Source organism: Astyanax mexicanus, chromosome 4 (assembly GCF_023375975.1).
Source record: "Astyanax mexicanus isolate ESR-SI-001 chromosome 4, AstMex3_surface, whole genome shotgun sequence".
Lineage (NCBI taxonomy): Eukaryota > Metazoa > Chordata > Actinopteri > Characiformes > Acestrorhamphidae > Astyanax > Astyanax mexicanus.
This window is the reverse complement of record NC_064411.1, coordinates 31785910-31804627: the sequence shown is the minus strand read 5'-3', so window position 1 is coordinate 31804627 and position 18718 is coordinate 31785910. Positions and strand designations below refer to the sequence as shown.

Sequence of the window (18718 nt, the reverse complement as noted above, 5' to 3'; positions counted from 1 at the left end):
TATCACACAGTCAGATGAGATTCTGCTGAGCGGACCTGCATTTCCAGTTTTCTGTCAGCTCTACAGCACTGTGAGCTCTGTTTTGCCTTCAGTAAAAAGAGCTGAAGAGTCGGAAACACATGTATGTATGTTTTTGACTTTGTCAGTAACAGTCCACGTGATGAAGAGCCTGAAGTGGCGTATCTCTCACGGATCATAAACACTAAGAGCTGGAAAGTGATAAATGTGTAAATATTTGTTATAGCTCTGGAAGCGACGGTTGGAGAACGTAGAAACGATTTTCGATATGTCAAAACCGCTAATGGACTGCAATATAACCACAGTAAAGCACAAGAAGCCAAAGCAGGCTTGAAATGGAACGTGTTCATTTACATATATAATTATTGGAGTCGCTGGCAAACTGGAGGAAAGATGAGATATGGTTGGGAATCTTCTAGATGGCAATTTGCTGTACATTTGTCCACTTAAGTTGTAGCTAGGCCTGTAGATCCTGCACATTCATAGGTTGCCAAAGCTGCCAATCTGCCAGTGGTAGTCAGTTTCAGGCAAGGGTTCAGAGCACCAGTCAGCCCAAAATCAACTGACCAATGAAGATTGAAGCTGAAAACCTTCTTCTAAGCCCCACCCACCCGTAAAAACTGTGCCAAAACTCAAAGGAACAGACAATAATAATGAATTGCTGTACCACCTGCTGTCTTTTTAAATACATACAATTGTCTAAAGTGAATTATTTAATAAGCAGCTAGGTTGCTGAACTTTAGCGCTCCACTGTATTGGGTGTTTGAAAGGTTGTTCTAATTCTTCCTCCAGATTTTTTCCCCGTCAACACAAAAACTAGGGGTGGGGGTACAAAAGAGGAATGGGATAAGCCCCAAGATTTAAGTTTTGTTCTTTAAACGACTGCAAACTAAGCCTCCAATGGCTCACATTTGGAAGGTCATCCTTCTTCTCTCAGTCCAATGACTTGCCTCTTTCCAAGTCTGTCAAATGGGCAGAATATTTTGAATTGAGTCATACAGGCATGTCTACCAGTCAACAATCTCTCACCAGGGGGTAAACTACCCAAAATCAGCTTCTTAGAGCCTTTTTACAGGCCTGTAGTCCTTTACGCTCTCCTAAAGTACTGTACAAAAAACAAACAAACCCGAGTAGCGAACCCACAACCTTGTTGTCGATGGCCTGTCGATGACTACTATGCCACCACTGCCCCTTGTGGCAAAACCAAATGTCTGAATAGACCACACCTATAATCATTTACATAACTGCCAATTAAAACAATATCTGACTGTGGACTTGATATAACACAGTGGACCAACACCAGCAGATGACATGTCTCTTCAAACCATCACTGATCATCAGTAAATTTTAAAAGCATTTCATTTGAAAATTAAGGAAGCAGAGTCTAGAGGAAGAGTGGAGAGAAACACAGTCCAAGCTGCTTGAGGTCCAGTGTGAAGTTTCCACCAATCAGTGATGGTTTGGAGAGACATATCATCTGCTGGTGTTGATCCACTGTGTTTTATCAAGTCTAAAGTCAGTGCAGTTTTGTTTTCCCAGAAAATCTTAGAACACTTCATGCTTCCCTCTGCTGACAACTTTTTTGATTTCATTTTCCAGCAGGACTTGGCACACTGCCCACACTGCACATGCACCAAAAGTACCAATTGGTCTTATATAATATTCTAATTTGAGACACTGAGATTTGATTTTGGGGTTTTCATTGGCTGTAAGCCAATAAAAGAAAATAAAATGCTTAAAATAGATCACTCTGTGTGTAATACACCTATATAATATATAAGTTTCACATTTCCAACAGAAATAAAGTCATTTTTCAATAATATTTTATCATTTTTTTGAGATGCAATATACATATATACATTAGTTTAACATGATTAATGCAGTCAGTTAAATACATACTTATGATTTCTTTTAATATTAAAGTCAAATGTCTCTATGTGTTGGTGCGCTGATGGATTGTCCACACCTCTTCACACTTTAATAGTTAAATCTGAAAAAAATGTTAATACTGAAATATATTGGGATACTACTGACAGTAAGCCTTTATCAGTGACTGATATGCAGTCTGACACCGAAACCTGCGCTAGAAAATGTGGCAGAGTCAGAAAAAAATTCCCTGAAACCAGATATGAAAGGAATTTTCACACCTCGAGCAAAAAACAGGAATGAAATTGGATATTAACTTCAAATATGCAGGAGTAATATAACACCCTTAAACTGCTCCTTTACTAATGATTTTGTATCTGCTATGAATTATTTAATAAGCACTATTATTTATCCAGTATATACTTAAAAATTGCACTATGGTATTCACTATAAATTGTTCCACATTGATTTGTAAAATGTAAATAAATGTCATGTCTTGGCCCTGTCTCATGTCTCTGTGTGTGTCCCACGTGACCTGTGCCCCTGTGTCTCAGTACTTTTCCATGTGTTTCTCATTTGTAGCTCCGCCCCTGCCCCTGGTGTTTCTAATTATAGTGTTTCTTGTTTCCTTATATAGCCCTCGTCTACCACTTTGTCTCCGTCGGTCTTTGCACTAACCCCTGTTGTTTGTCTATCCGTGTCTCTTTGTTATTTCAAGCCTTAGCCCTAGCCCTAGTTCCTTGTTTTCATCTTCTTGTTTCTTGTTCCCTTTAGTTCCCTGCTTAGTTTATTTATCCTTGTCTAGTTTAGCTTCTTGTTTGTTTTCCCTTGTATATATATATATCCCTGCCCTGTTTAGTTTTGTTTATCTTCTTGGTCATTCTTGGTAGTTTCTAGTTTCTTTGTGTTCTTACCTCGTTTGTTTCTTTGTTTATTTACTCCCTGTTTGTTTATCATTAGTACTCCTTGTTTTGCTTAGTTTATGTTCTCTAGTCTTACTGGTTTGTTTTGGTTATTGGTTATTTATTTATCTAGTTTCATTTATTTGGTTCACTCCCTTGTTCCTTGTATATATCTCCCTGTTCAGTATTTAAGTGTTTACTTGTTTCTTGTTTCTTTGTTACTTGTTATTTATTTATTAAATTATTATTTATTGATTTCACCCTACCTGCACCTGTGTCCGCCTCCTCGTCTCCCTGCCTGGGTCACTCGTGACAGAAAGACCGACCGAACATGGACACAGCAGGTTCTGCCTGGACTGGCACCAGAATGGCGATTCGTCGTGCTCCTTGCGGGACCCCGGCGCAGGACACCTCGAGGCCTCAAGGACGCCGCAGGCCTCGGGGTAGGCGCTCTAAGGGGTCCCGCCAGCCGGAAGAAGACCCCTTTTCCGGGGAGGATTTTCTTGGGGGGGCGCTAAGGGCTGGTGCGGTTAGCCTCGGTGCCTCCGTGTACCCGAGGCTAAAGGAGCGGGATCCGTGGGACTTTCTCGGGTGCGCTCCCAGTAGCTCCGAGGACGAAGAGGAGCTCTACCCTGCACCAGTCCGTGCTCCGTTACCGTTTCCCCCAGGGGCGGTGCTCTACCCGGCTCTCGGCCGCACAGCTCCAGAGGCCGTTCCGACTCCCGTCCGATCCCCTGCAGCCAAGGTGCGCTCCTCACCGGCGGTTCCAGAGCTAGCTTCCCCGGTGGCTAAGGCGTTAGCTTCCCCAGCGCCTCCAAAGCTAGCTCCTCCCGCGGCCAAGACACTCTCCTCTTCAGTGGCTAAGCCACGCTCCGTGACTGCTGTGAAACCGCGCCCCGAGATCCCCGCGGTAGCTGCCGAACCGTGCCCCGTGATTTCCGCGGTAGCAGCCGAGCCGCGCTACAGGAACTCCTGCCCAGCGAGCCAGCCGCGAGCAGAGACTTTCCCCGCGCTTGACTCAGCTGGAGAGAGTACTAATCCAGTCCGGGATTTTACGGCTAACGCACTCTCAAGCCCCACAGCTGCAGCGCCAGCACCTCAGGCTGAGGAGCTGGTTTTCATGGCGGCTGCAGAGCTGGATTCCGCCGCTGCGAACCAGCCTCTCTCTGGGACTATCTCCGCGGCAAATCAGCCGCGCTCTGGAACTCTCTCCGCGCCGGACTTTACCGGCGGCCCCGCGCTTTCTGCTTCTACAGTCTCTGCCGGCGAAGCTGCAGCTCCGGTCCGGGTTTTTATTTCAACCGCAGTCTCAAGCCCTGCTGCTGCTCCGCTGGATCTGCACACACCCAGCTCCGAAATTCTCTCGGCGGCCACGCCCATCTCCGAGGTGTCTTCGGCTGCTGAGCCACGCCCCCGGACTCCTGCCGTGTCTGCTGAAGCTGCTCAAGCCTCCGTCTCTGCTGAAGCTGCTCAAGCCTCCGTGTCTGCTGAAGCTGCTGAAGCCTCCGTGTCTGCTGAAAATGCTCAAGCCTCCGTGTTTGCTCCAGCTGTTCAAGCCTCCGTGTTTGCTCCAGCTGTTCAAGCCTTCAAGTCTGCTCCAGCTGTTCAAGCCTTCAAGTCTGCTCCAGCTGCCCTAGTCTCCGTGCCAGAGCCAGCTGCCCAAGTCTCCGTGCCAGAGCCAGCTGCCCAAGTCTCCGTGCCAGAGCCAGCTGCCCAAGTCTCCGTGCCAGAGCCAGCTGCCCAAGTCTCCGTGCCAGAGCCAGCTGCCCAAGTCTCCGTGCCAGCACCAGCTCCCGCTGCCAGAGTCGCCGCGCCGCCAGCACCAGCTCCCGCTGCCAGAGTCGCCGCGCCGCCAGCACCAGCTCCCGCTGCCAGAGTCGCCGCGCCGCCAGCACCAGCTCCCGCTGCCAGAGTCGCCGCGCCGCCAGCACCAGCTCCCGCTGCCAGAGTCGCCGCGCCGCCAGCACCAGCTCCCGCTGCCAGAGTCGCCGCGCCGCCAGCACCAGCTCCCGCTGCCAGTGTCACTACCCCGCCAGCACCAGCTCCCGCTGCCAGTGTCACTACCCCGCCGGTTCCTGCTCCCAGAACTTTGTTTGGCCCCAGGGCCCATTTACCCAGGCAGGCACCGAGGCCCCCGGACTTTCATTCCAGTTTTGTGCCCAGGCTATCCCCTCAGACTTTTGCCAGTCCTGGGCATCCACCCATGTTTTTGGTCCCTGTGTCTCTCCCTGTCTTGGTCCCCGTGTCTGTGTTTGTTCCTGTTCCTGTCCCTGGTCGTTTCTCCGTTCCTGTCCCAGTCACCGTGTTTGTTTCTGTCCCTGTTAATGTCTTCGTCCCTGTTCCCCTGTCTAGTCCTGTCCAGTCTCCGTCTCCTGTCCAGTCTCCCGTCCAGTCTCCGTCTCCTGTCCAGTCTCACGTCCAGTCTCCGTCTCCTGTCCAGTCTCACGTCCAGTCTCCCGCTCTGTCTCCGTTCCCCGTCCAGTCTCCCGTTCTGTCTCCGTTCCCCGTCCAGTCTCCCGTTCTGTCTCCGTTCCCCGTCCAGTCTCCATCCCCTCTCCAGTTCCCCGTTCAGTCTCCTAGCCCTGTCCAGTCTCTCGTCCAGTCTCTGTCCTCTGTCCAGTCTCTCGTCCAGTCTCTGTCCTCTGTCCTGTCTCCGTTTCAGTCCCCGGTCTCGACTCCTGTTTTCCCTGGCCTCTCCCTGCCGCCAGCCCCCGGGGTTCGTTTTTCCGCGCCTCGGGAGCTGCGCGTTTAGGGGGAGGCTTCTGTCATGTCTTGGCCCTGTCTCATGTCTCTGTGTGTGTCCCACGTGACCTGTGCCCCTGTGTCTCAGTACTTTTCCATGTGTTTCTCATTTGTAGCTCCGCCCCTGCCCCTGGTGTTTCTAATTATAGTGTTTCTTGTTTCCTTATATAGCCCTCGTCTACCACTTTGTCTCCGTCGGTCTTTGCACTAACCCCTGTTGTTTGTCTATCCGTGTCTCTTTGTTATTTCAAGCCTTAGCCCTAGCCCTAGTTCCTTGTTTTCATCTTCTTGTTTCTTGTTCCCTTTAGTTCCCTGCTTAGTTTATTTATCCTTGTCTAGTTTAGCTTCTTGTTTGTTTTCCCTTGTATATATATATATCCCTGCCCTGTTTAGTTTTGTTTATCTTCTTGGTCATTCTTGGTAGTTTCTAGTTTCTTTGTGTTCTTACCTCGTTTGTTTCTTTGTTTATTTACTCCCTGTTTGTTTATCATTAGTACTCCTTGTTTTGCTTAGTTTATGTTCTCTAGTCTTACTGGTTTGTTTTGGTTATTGGTTATTTGTTTATCTAGTTTCATTTATTTGGTTCACTCCCTTGTTCCTTGTATATATCTCCCTGTTCAGTATTTAAGTGTTTACTTGTTTCTTGTTTCTTTGTTACTTGTTATTTATTTATTAAATTATTATTTATTGATTTCACCCTACCTGCACCTGTGTCCGCCTCCTCGTCTCCCTGCCTGGGTCACTCGTGACAATAAAACAAGAATGCATGAGGTTTTGCAAACCACAGAGACCCTCATTGTATTCACAATAGAACACAGAACACATATCAGACACTGAAAGTGAGACCTTTTACCATTTTATATAAAAAAGCAGCAACATAAATAAGTCAAATAAGTTAATGGTTACAATACTAAGACAGATGGTCCATATTGGATGCTAGTGTGTCTATTAAGAATTTACTGGGATTTGTCTATGGCTTCACATCAATGTCAAAAGTCGGGGGCGCAAAAATACCAGGTGAAAAAAAACAATGTGTTTTAACATTTTGCGTGTGTAAATTAACTTCTTGTGAGCACAAATGTGAAACTAGCGAGCAAAAAAAGGGAAAATCGTTTTTCCCTTGCGCGCTGTGCGAGTTACCTGCAGCAGCAGTTTGTGCTCGACTGAGGCTGTATTCGGAATGGCATATACATACCACTCACGTACTAAATCTGCCTAGTACTAGTATGCAGTACGCAGTATGCGACCAAACTGAGCATCTGTAGTGCACTACAGGTTTCCGGATGGTGTACTACTCTGCTTCGATTTCGCAGTGTGCATGGAGAGCTATCTTCGTGGTGTACTGCATCCCAACATGCATTGCGAGTGGTGGCGAGTGTGAGAGATTTTTAAATTATGGAAATATATATATTTTTAAATTAAGGGAATTATTTTGGAAAGTATTGGCTCACCGCTGTCGAGCCCCATCGCTGCCGGGGGCCGCGGCCGTGTCCCTCCACAGTTTGGGGGCGGAGTTTGGGGGCGGAGTCAGTGTTGCCTCCCTTAGCGAACGCTATTGGCTGATATCTCGAGGGGTGGGAGGGAGTGGAGATGTAAGGAAGTGACGCAGGTGAAGGGAGTGACTCTGAATTGGTTGAGACTGGGATCAGGTCATGGGGTGATGGAGGAGCGTGGCAAACAGTAGGACCTAAGAAAGGTAGGAGGTTATCTGATGAAAGAGAGTCAGTTGGTGGAAGTAGAGAGGAATATGTTAAGCGTAGGAAGGAGGAGCATGTAGTTCTTCTGAAGTTTGGAGCTGAATCGGGGACTCCGCTAAACCCTATAAGGCTGACGAGTGAGTTGAGGAGAGCGTTGGGTGATCTGGCTGGGGCGAAAATTCTGAGGGATGGTAAGGTATTGATTACCTGTAAAGATGCGCGACAGCGTGATAAAGCTTTGAAGCTTGCTAACTTGGGTGGCAAGTCGTTGACAGCATGTTTGTTCAGGGACTCAGTGAGGTTGAGAGGAGTAATAACTGGGGTCCCTCTTGATATTTCTATGGATCAACTTAAGAAGTCAGTGACCAGGGGGAACGTAATTGAGGCTGTACGTTTGAAGGGCTTTAGGGATGGTACACGGTCGGAGAGCCTTTCAATTATGATACAGTTTGATGGTGTAGCTCTACCTGAGAAGGTATATCTAGGATACATTTGTTTCCCGGTCAGGGTGTATGTGCCCCAACCGGTGAGGTGTTTTAATTGTCAGAGATATGGGCATATTACTTCAGTGTGAAGAGCACGAAAGAGATGTGGGGTCTGTGGGGGTGAACACAACTGGGTAACAAAATGGGCAGTGTGGAAGTGAAAGTGGTGGAACGGGCTAGGTCCATGGAGGTTCGCACTAGGCAGGTTGATAGGCCTGCAGATCATGTTAGAGTAGATCCGGCCCCTACGGTCCGTAATGCTATAACTCCGGATACTTTGGTTGTTGAGAAAGTACAGTTTGTTTTGTTTATTGCTGATGTGGTGAATTGCACAGCCCAGACGGGTAGTAGGATGGAGCGAATTAAGATAATTGTTCGTTCTGCAGAAAAGTTTTTGGGTGTACAGGGTCTGACTTGGGAAACTATTAGTGGGGGCTTAGCTGGGAGAGTGATGTCCTCCCAGGCTGATGGTTAGTAACAGTCTACTTCTATTACAGTGGAATGCACGGAGTCTCATAGCAAACAGGCAGGAATTTAAGCATTTTGTGGCTAACAGAAAAAGGGTCCCTGATGTAATATGTGTGCAGGAAACGTGGTTAAAACCCAATATTTTCATTGTATGGATATACTGTAATTAGAAAAGATAGGGTTCATGGTAATGGAGGGGGTGTAGTGAACTTTTTGAGGGATGGATTGATGTTCCGTCCTCTCCCTGTAGGTGGGACACATGAGGTGGTTGTGGTGGAAATATGGGGAAGTTAAATTTGGTAAATTTAGTTTGGTTAATTTTTATAATCCATGTACTAAACTTACTATGGAAGGGTTAGAAGGGGTTGGTGGTTCAGGACATCGCAAGATGATGTGGTGTGGGGATTTTAATGCGCATAACACTCTGTGGGGTAGTCTGGTTACGGATAGTAATGGTTTGGTGTTGGAAGAGTTTTTTTTGGAGTGGGGTTTGGTTTGCCTTAATGATGGTAGGGGTACGCGGTTGAATGTTCGTAAAAATAGTACTTCTGTGTTGGATCTCACTTTTGCATCTTCTACTTTAGCATAAGTAATAAGTAAGTGGGATGTGTGTCAGCTTACCTCTCTCGGAAGTGATCATTTTCCTGTTGAATGTGAATTTGGATTAGAGGTGGACAGGTTGGAGAGGACTTTTTTACCCAAGTGGAATTTTGCTAAAGCGAATTGGAAGAATTTTTCTGATCTCTGTGATATTGGGCTTAAACAGCTGGATATTTCTGATGATGTAGATGACTGTAATGACAAGTTCACTTTACAGGAACTAAAGGTAGCAATTGCAAAGTCTGGTGTTTCATCTCCTGGGAAAGATGATGTGTGTTATGACATGTTTAAACATTTATCTGATTTTTAGAGTTTTATAATAGATTGTGGGTCTTAGGTAGGATCCCATCGGCGTGGAAATGGGCGATTGTGGTTCCTATAGGCAAGCCAGGTAAAGACTTATCCAGTCCAGCAGGATATAGACCGATTTCTCTCACATCTCATGTGAGTAAACTAATGGAGCGTATGATAGCGGATAGGTTAACTCATTATCTTGAAAGGCGAAAGAGTTTTGTAAAATATCAGAGCGGATTTCGTCGAGGTAGGATGACCATGGACCCAGTATTATGTCTGGAATCGGAAATAAGACTGGCACAACTGTATAAAGAGGTGGTGGCGGCAGTGTTTTTAGACATAGGAAAGGCATATGATATGTTGTGGACTGAGGGTTTGCTGATTAAATTAAATAAATTAGGGGTTGGGGAAGGGTATACAACTGCATAGAAAATGGGACTCCGCAGGGTAGTGTTTGTAGCCCCCTTTTGTTTAATGTGATGATCAATGATATCTTCTCTGAGGTCGATTCAGATATAGCCAATCACTTTATGCGGATGATTGGGCCCTGTGGAAAAGGGGTAGGAATCTCCCGTTTGTTTTGAGGAAGATGCAGGAAGCTTTGACCAAAGTGGAGCAATGGGCTAATAACTGGGGTTTTAGGTTATCTGTGTCAAAATCTCAGGCTATCTGTTTTTCCAGTCGTCGAATGCCAGCCAACCTAGGACTACGATTGTATGGTTTGGAGATTGCACAAGTTAGGGTGGTAAAGTTTTTGGGTATGTGGATGGACTCCAATCTGTCATGGAAAAGTCATATAAACAAGATGGTGGATAAGTGTAAGGGGGCCCTCAATGTCATGAAATGTCTTGCGGGGTGTGATTGGGGGGCTAACCGACCTTCACTTCTTTATATTTACAGAGCGTTGGTACGATGGTCTTTGATTATGGTTGTGTAGCTTATAGGTCTGCAGCCAAGACTAATCTGGCAGTGTTGGACAGAATTCAAGCTCAGGTGCTGCGATTGTGTTGTGAAGCGATAAAGTCCTCCCCTGTTGTGTCGCTGCAGGTGGAGCTTGGGGAGTTACCATTGCACTTGCGTAGATTGGCATTGTCCACAGTGTATTGGACTAATGTTACAGGTCAATGAGGACAGTCACCCTGTGGGACCTGTTATACATGACTGTATAAATCAATATCATGGTGTGCCTAGGAGCTTTGGCTGCCTGTGTGCTGGAGAGGCAGCAGCACTGGGTGTCAAGGATGTGGTTCTGAGTGCTTCAGTGCCTAGAGCAGTGATTCCTCCGTGGATGTTTCCTGAGCCTAATATTGATATAACACTTCAGGAGCGGATCCGTGCTGAGGGCGGCCAGTCGACCACTTCTGATATAGTTGGTAGATATTTAGAACAGACTTATTTTGGCATTTTACAAGTATACACAGATGGCTCTAAACATCCTTCCTTAGGGACAACAGCGGCAGCTGTATTTATTCCAGAATTGCAAGTCTCCATAGGCAGGAGGCTAACAAATAATATATCTGTGTTCGCAACTGAACTTGTGGCTATCCTGCTGGCTTTGCAATGGGCCGAGGAGACATGCCCTTTGGGTCTGGTGATATGCTCTGACTCTTTGGCTGCTCTACAAAGTATTCAGTCCGGTCGAACATCGTGTAGGCCTGACCTACTTCTTGAAGTTAATCAAACGCTATTTAGGCTCCAAATGCAGAGGATACAGGCTAGATTTCTGTGGGTTCCGGCACATGTTGGTGTGGCAGGAAATGAAATGGTGGATCTGATGGATAAACAGTGCTTAAATCACCAAGCATGTGTCCTTACTGTTCCTCTTAGTAAAGCTGAGGTTAAAGTTCTTGTTTAAAAAAGACTCCAAGCTTTTTGGCAGTTGGAATGGGAGCAAAGCACCAAGGGCAGACATCTTTTTAATATTCAACCTAAAGTGGGTTCAAGTTCGGTTGGGGGATACAACCGTAGATCTGAGGTGATAATTGCCCGGCTTCGGATAGGGCACACTTCATTGAATGCTTCACTACGGTTAATTCATAAACATGATACTGGGCTTTGTCGGCATTGTTTACAAGAAGAGACTCCTGAACATGTGCTTTTACATTGCATAAAATATTCAGAACATAGGCAGAGTTTAGTTGACTCCCTCAGACTTAAGGGGCACACAGACATCTCTATGAAGGGTTTACTGTCAAGTGGCTTAGGTATGGGATGGGTACATAAGCAGGTTCTTTTATTTTTACGTAATGTCCAGATGTTTAATTTTGTCTGATTATTGTTATTATTGATACTATTATTTAATTTTAATTACTATTTATTTTTGTTTTATTATTATTATTATTATTATTATTATTTATTTTATTTATTTATTTATTTTTCCCTGCCGTGCACTCTCCTGAAGTCTTGCTCCATACTCCCGTACAGTGGGTGGCGGTAATGCGCCTGTATTTGGTTTTCCAACCGCCATAAAACCTTAAAGAAGAAGAAGAAGAAGATATCTCCAGGGTTTGTGACGGATGCCTCCCTCCACGAGCTAGAGGGTGGGGAAATGAAGGACAGCAGGAGAGTTAGTTAGCTAGCTGGCTATGCTAACATCCAAACAACCCGCTCTCCGGCTCTGTCGGGTTAGTGCCTAGAGCAAAGCACTAAGCACTGAAGCCGGGCAGACAGTGCCGGCGAGTCGGTCGCTCCAGGCGAGAGCTTGGGTACACAGAGCTGCCGCGCTGGAGAGCGGGCTGTTTGGATGTTAGAATAGCCAGCTAGCTAACTCTGCTCTGCAAAACCAGCAAGCTGATTGGCTGTTTCTCCTGAAAGGCGGGACTTTCTCCTTCCACCAGCACCACGATTGGTTAAGAGACACACAGCGGTCAGTGTCTTGTCTCCTCAATAATATATTTTTTTATGTTAATATTGTGGCGTGGAAGAGGAAGGAGGACTCGTGAGACTCATTGCAAGTACTCAACAGCTCTTTATTAACAGGCTTGCCACTCACTTATAGCCTTTAACAAGGCTAGGAGAGCGAAACCCAACTGCTCACACAGCATAAACAGCCCTAAGGTCACTAAACCAACTAGGAATCTACCGGATGGTAGATTCAGAGTGGTGCCCCCCACTCTGCATAACCCCACCTAAAAGGGAGGCCCCACACCTGACATCCACTCACACACAGGCACACAGAGGCGGGCACACAGAGACAGGCACACAGAGGCGGGCACACAGAGACAGGCACACAGCAGCCACACACACACACACAGACGCCACATAGCCCCCCCCTTAAGGGTCAGCCGTCCCGGCGACCCCACAAACCCAACAATAACCCCATGAACAACAAAACATTTTTTTTTTTTTTTTTTTTTACAATCAGTCACACACAAAGTCCTGAAGACGGGCGGGCGGCCTCCTCACCCGCGGCAGCCTGGAGGGGCCGGGCAAAGCGCCACCCGCCAGTGGTTCCACAGAGTTAGAGTTCTGGTCAGGCTCAGGTGCAGGGCCGGCAGGTTCTGCACCGCCGTCCCCAGTGTTCAGCAGTTTCGGCCTATATGGGGCCAGCCTGTCCCAGTGCACAATCATTCTGCGCCTGCCCCACCGGATCCTGTACACCACCTCCCCAAGCCTGGACAGCACCAAGCACGGACCCACCCATGCCGACTGAAGCTTCGGGCACAGTCCCTTTTTACGCTGCGGGTTGTACAGCCAAACCCTCGCCCCCACAGATAAAGGCTCCCCGAAGCAGCGCGTATCATACGCGCGTTTCTGCTTCCGTCCGGCAGCAGACTGGTTCGAGCGCGCGAGCCCGTGCGCTAAATCCAGTGAGGACAGAAGATGCGAAACGAAAGTGGGCACGTCCGTAGCGTGCTCGCCCCCATCAGGAGGCGCCCCGAAAGCCAGAGCCACCGGCGTCCTCAGCTCGCGACCAAACATAAGCAGGGCCGGCGTGAATCCTGTCGTCTCCTGCACGGCCGAGCGGCAGGCCAGTAATACGATGCGAGCCCCACGAAGCTACGAACCATTTTCGCGATCTCCAGCTGGGCTTCGAAGGCCGTCCAGTCAGCGCTGCCGTCATAGAATGACAGGCGGGAATGAGCCGTCAAGCTCGCCGTAAGCGCAACGTCCACTCTGGGAGCCGGTGCCACCGACTCCACGCCATCCGCTCCGCGAGCCGGCGCTGACGTCATCGCGCCGTCCACTCTGGGAGCCGGCGCCGCCGTCCTCACGCCATCCGTTCCGCGGGCTCGACCTTCGGACAGCCTGCTGGCGCCCTCCGGTCTGGGTCCACTCCGCTGGTGAGTCTTGCCCCTCGTCCGCTGTTATCCTCTTCAGCCGTTCGATTTCCCCTGCCAGCAGCTCCATATCATCCAGCAGGGCCGCTTCTGACACCAAATGTGGCGTGGAAGAGGAAGGAGGACTCGTGAGACTCATTGCAAGTACTCAACAGCTCTTTATTAACAGGCTTGCCACTCACTTATAGCCTTTAACAAGGCTAGGAGAGCGAAACCCAACTGCTCACACAGCATAAACAGCCCTAAGGTCACTAAGTGGCGCAGCGGAAGCGTGCTGAGCCCATTACCCAGGTGTCGATGGATCGAAACCATCCTCTACTAAATATTTCATTTATCACATGCTTGGCTTAAAATTCTTACTAGGCACTCCTAAAAAATTGTTTTCTGGATAAAGTTTCAGCCATGCAAACACACTAGCCCCAGTGGCTTAATGGATAAAGGCACTGTCCTCCTAAGCCCCCTGGATTGTGGGTTTGAGTCCCACCTGGGTAAAAAAACAGCAGAGTGGCGCAGCGGAAGCGTGCTGAGCCCATTACCCAGAGGTCGATGGATCGAAACCATCCTCTGCTAACTGAACTTTTTATTGCATGCAGTGTAGCAAGGTATTGTAATCTTTTTTAATCAAATATCAATTGTTGACACAGTTTGTATTTCATTCTTCCTAGGGTCTCCTCATTTAGGACAGGGAGATCAGCTCTTTTCTACAACTTTGTTCTAAAGGCCTTTCCGGTCCCATGGTGTAATGGTTATCACTCTGGACTCTGACTCCAGCGATCCGCGTTCGAATCTCGGTGGGACCTAATTAGGCTTTTTAAGCCACACATTACGAAGACTTGCAGATAAAGCAATCTGAGATAATGTTACGGAGAAGCATATCAATGGCGATTCCTCCTGCAGATATAGCATATAGTATTATGTTAACATAATTGAATTAGCTTAATTTTACTTTATTTAGTTTATTACTAAACTGTATTTTGTTGCAGTAGTATACCTCCTATTGGAGATCCACATGGCTATAGGTTAATTATGATTATGATTAGGGCAGAGAGCAATAATAAAAAGCATTGTGAGTGTGACCACTAGGATCTTCTATCTGGTTCCATGGTGTAATGGTTAGCACTCTGGACTTTGAATCCTACGAGTCTCGGTGGAACCTACTTATGCTCCCTTGGCCACACCTATCAGGACTATACTAATTAGCAATAGTGAAGGAGAGCAGGGACCAAGCTTATTTTCTGTATATTTAGGAGAGGAAGATCGGCTCTTTTCTACAACTTTGTTGCAAAGGCATTCCAACAAAGCAAAACAAAGGCCGTACCTTCCAGTAAACGGACAGCTTTAACAAGTCCTAACAAAGACCTAACAAAGACCTAACAAAGTCCTAACAAGACCTAACAAAGTCCTAACGAGCCCCAGCAAAGTCCTAACAACTCCTAACCAAGTCCTAACAACTCCTAACAAAGTCCTAACAACTCCTAACAAAAGTCCTAACAACTCCTAACAAAAGTCCTAACAACTCCTAACAGCTTCTAATTAAGTCCTAACAAATTCTACCAGAATCCTAACAACTCCTAACAACAGCAGGGGCAAAAGAACCAATCACATGCTTCGAAACAGTGGCTGCTCCCAGGGGCAAAGGAACCAATCAAGATTGAGTGTTTTGCCTGCGAGGTGATACCGTTTATCAGTCTATTTATCTGTGGCAAATTTCTCTTGTCATTACAAGTCATTCTTACAAGTAAAACTTACTAAAATTAATTAAATCACTAAGTGAAAGTTATGAAAAATTATGTGGTGTGTTTGTAAACACTTCTGCTTTGGCATAGGCTACATTGAATGTGTTTCGTGAAGTTTGACGTTACGTTTCTTTTGTTGCTGGTAATATCGTCATTTGTCTAAATTGAGCATGTATTACTACGTATTCATATTAATACCCATAATTATTTATAGCCATTCTGTACACACTCAAACTGTGCTTTTGAATATGATCACTAAGGTATGTTGAGGCTGCCTAGGTTGTGGTGTGTAGACTTCAGCCGGAGAGCTTCAAATAACAGCGTTCGGTTGCCATGGCGATGATTCCAGAAAAAAAGAGAAAAATATAGTAAAATACTGTATGATAGTTTCCCCAGCTCCAGCTCACACTGAAGGCTGGTTCACCTGTCAGGCACCCCTGGCACACTCCCATGTTTGGTCCTCCACCCACTCACCACCCTCAGCATCCTCATTAGAAAATTTGCAACGAAAAAAAAAAAAAAAGAAAAATTTGCTGTTGCAAAGAAAAAAAATGTTGTTGCAACTATTTGCATTAAAACTTGGGAAACAAACAAACAAACAACAAAAACACAACTCTCATGGTGTAATGGTAACATGTCAATCCATTGGTTGGGAGATTTCAGGTGCAAATCTTGGCAAGAGTGTGCATACAAATACACAGCAAACAACACACTAATACACAATAAATAGTGTATAAATTAGGCAGGTATAGGTATCCTATATCCATAATTGGCTGATTGAGGAAAAATACTGTTGGGCTAGTACATTAAAAGACATGGTGGTGGGATAGAAAAAAGCCAGTAATGAGGAAAAAAGACAGTAAAAGGTCATGAGGGCAGCAGGTAAAAAAGGTAAGATGCAGAGTGGGAGCTGTCCTTTACTGAGGCCCTGCACAGGCAGAAAGAGGTGTAAATATGTGTCAGGGGAGAGGAGAGGGCCGCCTTGACCACTTTTTGGAACATCTTGTTGGTCAAAACAATAAATCACTCAAAAACAGCAATTATTAGCGTTATCCTAATGTCAATCATTTTCCCTTTTTTCCTTTCTCTTCTTCCCTCTTTCCCCCTTTCCTCTTTCCTCATTTTTTTTCTTTCCCCCTTCAAGCTGGCCCTTTTGCCCCTTTTCAAGGCCGTACTTCCAGTAAACGGACAGCTTTAACAAGTCCTAACAAAGACCTAACAAAGTCCTAACAAAGACCTAACAAAGTCCTAACGAGACCTAACAAAGTCCTAACGAGACCCAGCAAAGTCCTAACAACTCCTAACAAAGTCCTAACAACTCCTAACAAAGTCCTAACAACTCCTAACAAAAGTCCTAACAACTCCTAACAGCTTCTAATTAAGTCCTAACAAATTCTACCAGAATCCTAACAACTCCTAACAACAGCAGGGGCAAAAGAACCAATCACATGCTTCGAAACAGTGGCCGCTCCCAGGGGCAAAGGAACCAATCAAGATTGAGTGTTTTGCCTGCAAGGTGATACCGTTTATCAGTCTATTTATCTGTGGCAAATTTCTCTTGTCATTACAAGTCATTCTTACAAGTAAAACTTACTAAAATTAATTAAATCACTAAGTGAAAGTTATGAAAAATTATGTGGTGTGTTTGTAAACACTTCTGCTTTGGCATAGGCTACATTGAATGTGTTTCGTGAAGTTTGACGTTACGTTTCTTTTGTTGCTGGTAATATCGTCATTTGTCTAAATTGAGCATGTATTACTACGTATTCATATTAATACCCATAATTATTTATAGCCATTCTGTACACACTCAAACTGTGCTTTTGAATATGATCACTAAGGTATGTTGAGGCTGCCTAGGTTGTGGTGTGTAGACTTCAGCCGGAGAGCTTCAAATAACAGCGTTCGGTTGCCATGGCGATGATTCCAGAAAAAATGAGAAAAATATAGTAAAATACTGTATGATAGTTTCCCCAGCTCCAGCTCACACTGAAGGCTGGTTCACCTGTCAGGCTCCCCTGGCACACTCCCATGTTTGGTCCTCCACCCACTCACCACCCTCAGCATCCTCATTAGAAAATTTGCAACGAAAAAAAAAAAAAAAGAAAAATTTGCTGTTGCAAAGAAAAAAAATGTTGTTGCAACTATTTGCATTAAAACTTGGGAAAAAAACAAACAAACAACAAAAACACAACTCTCATGGTGTAATGGTAACATGTCAATCCATTGGTTGGGAGATTTCAGGTGCAAATCCTGGCAAGAGTGTGCATACAAATACACAGCAAACAACACACTAATACACAATAAATAGTGTATAAATTAGGCAGGTATAGGTATCCTATATCCATAATTGGCTGATTGAGGAAAAATACTGTTGGGCTAGTACATTAAAAGACATGGTGGTGGGATAGAAAAAAGCCAGTAATGAGGAAAAAGCCAGTAAAAGGTCATGAGGGCAGCAGGTAAAAAAGGTAAGATGCAGAGTGGGAGCTGTCCTTTACTGAGGCCCTGCACAGGCAGAAAGAGGTGTAAATATGTGTCAGGGGAGAGGAGAGGGCCGCCTTGACCACTTTTTGGAACATCTTGTTGGTCAAAACAATAAATCACTCAAAAACAGCAATTATTAGCGTTATCCTAATGTCAATCATTTTCCCTTTTTTCCTTTCTCTTCTTCCCTCTTTCCCCCTTTCCTCTTTCCTCATTTTTTTTTCTTTCCCCCTTCAAGCTGGCCCTTTTGCCCCTTTTCCCAGCTCCAGCTCACACTGAAGGCTGGTTCACCTGTCAGGCTCCCCTGGCACACTCCCATGTTTGGTCCTCCACCCACTCACCACCCTCAGCATCCTCATTAGAAAATTTGCAACGAAAAAAAAAAAAAAAGAAAAATTTGCTGTTGCAAAGAAAAAAAATGTTGTTGCAACTATTTGCATTAAAACTTGGGAAAAAAACAAACAAACAACAAAAACACAACTCTCATGGTGTAATGGTAACATGTCAATCCATTGGTTGGGAGATTTCAGGTGCAAATCCTGGCAAGAGTGTGCATACAAATACACAGCAAACAACACACTAATACACAATAAATAGTGTATAAATTAGGCAGGTATAGGTATCCTATATCCATAATTGGCTGATTGAGGAAAAATACTGTTGGGCTAGTACATTAAAAGACATGGTGGTGGGATAGAAAAAAGCCAGTAATGAGGAAAAAGCCAGTAAAAGGTCATGAGGGCAGCAGGTAAAAAAGGTAAGATGCAGAGTGGGAGCTGTCCTTTACTGAGGCCCTGCACAGGCAGAAAGAGGTGTAAATATGTGTCAGGGGAGAGGAGAGGGCCGCCTTGACCACTTTTTGGAACATCTTGTTGGTCAAAACAATAAATCACTCAAAAACAGCAATTATTAGCGTTATCCTAATGTCAATCATTTTCCCTTTTTTCCTTTCTCTTCTTCCCTCTTTCCCCCTTTCCTCTTTCCTCATTTTTTTTTCTTTCCCCCTTCAAGCTGGCCCTTTTGCCCCTTTTCAAGGCCGTACTTCCAGTAAACGGACAGCTTTAACAAGTCCTAACAAAGACCTAACAAAGTCCTAACAAAGACCTAACAAAGTCCTAACGAGACCTAACAAAGTCCTAACGA

General features: G+C 45.7%; 1 non-coding gene across 1 annotated transcript; it reads left to right on the top strand.

The window, feature by feature from the left end:
• Window positions 1-14080: 14080 nt before the first annotated feature.
• trnaq-cug (transfer RNA glutamine (anticodon CUG)) lies at window positions 14081-14152 on the top strand. Its single transcript has one exon. It is a non-coding gene; the product is annotated as a tRNA-Gln (tRNA).
• Window positions 14153-18718: the final 4566 nt, after the last annotated feature.